The sequence below is a fragment of the Pinus tabuliformis genome, chromosome 2_1 (genome assembly GCF_031772625.1).
Source record: "Pinus tabuliformis cultivar Carrire ecotype Pingquan chromosome 2_1, CPIR1, whole genome shotgun sequence".
In the NCBI taxonomy this organism is placed as follows: Eukaryota; Viridiplantae; Streptophyta; class Pinopsida; order Pinales; family Pinaceae; genus Pinus; species Pinus tabuliformis.
In genome coordinates, this window is record NC_142299.1 from 952,341,492 (window position 1) to 952,344,401 (window position 2,910).

Genomic DNA, 2,910 nt, shown 5'->3' on the forward strand with positions numbered 1-2,910 from the left:
AGGAGGGAGTGATTCCACTCAATGTGAATAAGAATATGATGGATTCCTTGCACGAAAAATGGTTGAAGGAAGAATGGCAAAGAAAAGAGGAGGCACGAAGGCATAGAAAAATGATAAAGGAAAAGGATGAACAATTATATCAGCTGCATCGGGAGGTCTCTGACCTAACGTTTGATAAGACCAAACTCCACGACCTCACTCTAAACCTCCTAGCGTTCAGGCAACTGTCTGCGTCATACCCTGTGTTCCAGTGGGAACATTACTATATTTCAGTTGAGAGCAGTTTATGAGAAAAGGTCCTATTTGGGTTCTTTCACCCGCACCTTTTTGGAAAATTTTCAGTCCTCTGATTTTGATGATGAGAATTTGTTGTGCAAGCTATTCCTACACAACGTGATGTGCAAATACATGAGCACGAAGATGGTGGCGACTATCCTCTCTTTCATGGGAGATTTGCAGTTGCAGGCATTCCTCTCATTTATGAGGAACCAGATTGAGTGGCAACTGGCTAAGAAGACAATAGAGACCAATGAGGAGAGGACAACACTATGGGTCTGAGCTGAACTGGGAATGGCCTATGAACTCCATTGAGGTTTTAGGTAGTTCCTAAGCACTCCAGAAAGGGGAGACTAGTCAACCATCTACAGAAGAAAGATTGTGAGGGTCTACCTTAACTTATTTGCAACCATGAGAAGCCAAGCATTGGTCAGATGTGTCAAGTGCATTGAGGATTGCAATGCAGAATTGCAAGAAGGTGACCCATTTGAGTACAAATTTGTGGTTGTTGTTTCACAGGTGTCAGAATATGTCCAGATTGTGCTGACACTGGGGGTCTTCTAGATTTTCCTCAGATTCAGATTCCCTCTACTTTGGTTTCCATTGGAGGAATATTAGCCTGATTATCAGTTATGTGATTACGAAGAAGAATCTTGGCCACGTGATTTAATGGCCGATCAAGGATTCAGAGCTCCAGGTGATGACACTACTACTGCATACAATTTTACAGATTTCCATCGGGGGTACAGTAGAAGGGTCTAAGATTCTGCATGGGGACATGAAGTGGCTTCAGTCGGGGGGAGATGTTGGGTGTGGTTTTTCAATCATTTTTTGCACCTTCCTTCCCTTGTTTTGACCTTTATGTCCTTCAGACATGTGCCCTTATATGATCAAATTCCCCATTTTCTTACCTTTTTCGTCCATTTTATTGTCATGTTACTTTACTGTATTTTACCGAATAAATGCTAGGCTTTATTTATTTTTGAGGCTGACTAGACGAGCATTGAAGGAACATGTCAGGAAGTTTATCTTTCTTAGGTGTGGGCTCGCGGAAGTAGATAGGAAATAGGACTTAGTTGCAAGAAAGGGTAGAATAGTTCGATGTTACATCCTGAATGTTGTTATAGATCGCTGCTACATACTAGGCGTTGTTACAGGTGGCTATTGTTACAAGTTGCTGCTACACATCGGTGCTGTTATAGGTTGTTGTTACACATCAGATGTTGTTACACCTTGTGTGGATCTACTGTTATAGGTTGTTGTTACACATCAGGTGTTGATACACCTCATGTGGATCCGCCGTTACACCAATAATGTTGTCTTTAGTTATGTCGCATCAACCCGAACCATCATTTGCTCAATACTGTTGCACCGAAGCTGGAAATGTGGGCACTATGCCACATAATAGTTGTCGGTAGTACATTGTTTATTTTTTAGGCAAAAAGACTCAAGCAGTTGTAACTAATGTATATTTATTTAGAAATAGGTTGTAAATTATTTATTTTTGGATCAACATGAGAATCGGAGATTCTCATGGCTGATCTGTTTTCTAGTTTTCGGGATGTAATATTTATAAAAGACTCGTCTTTTTATGTATTATGTATGCGCACATAGAAGAGTATTGTTACTCTATTTCTGTAACTCCTGAACTCATTTTAATATCAATTGGCATAGTGATGATGTTATTGCTTCTCAAATGATCCGTTAATCACTTTTTGTGTCTTCCTGCACCTTGCTGAGGAGGAAGGGCCCTCCTCTTTGGCATGGATTGTAGTGATTAGGTAGTGTACATTTCAGTTCAGTTTATTGATTTATAGTTTCTCTTTCTTACTGCACATATCGTGGATTGCATTCGTTGCTGCTTTTATTTATCTTATGTTGTTACACAGAGTTAAACAATAGAGGAATAGTAACTAGCTAGAATAGATGTTAGCTCTAGGTGTGGTGCACTTTTATTTCAATAGCTACGAGTTGTGATTTGATTCTATGGATGGTTTTTATATCTGCATACATGATTGATTCAGTAAATAAGATCAGTGACACCTTTTACAATTTTTCTGCAATTTCTTATGCTTGGCTGAAGTGTATCGGCATAGATAGTGTGAACTCCATTGAAATAGCAAGACCTACCCTGGGTTGATAATTAATGTTGCAGTTTGAGTCAATCAAGGTTGATAAAACAAAACTACAGTTAATTTTAGAAAATATCATCATTTAATGACCTAGAAATCCAGTGAAAGGAAAAGTGACAAATTTTAATAAACAAATAAATGTTTATGTTGACTTGGGAAAATATTATTGGTTTTCAAAAAATGTTGTTACTAATTCCTCCACCAGCATTACTCAAAAGCAAATCAGATTCAATAAAAGAAATGACATCTTGACATTTGTTTGGATTTTAATTTATTGTTTTATTTTTAACAATTTGTTGAGAATGGGATTTTGTTTTCTATTGTGTTCATCAAATCCGTTTTAATTTCTAAATTTCAATTGATTATGACAGGAGATTAGATGAGGAGATGAGGAAGAAACAATTTTGATCAATATAATTGCTCTAGCAAGAAGATGAAAAAAAAATTGGGCCAATCAATTTATTGGAGAAAATTTATTCTCCAACAATTCTCTCATTTTGAT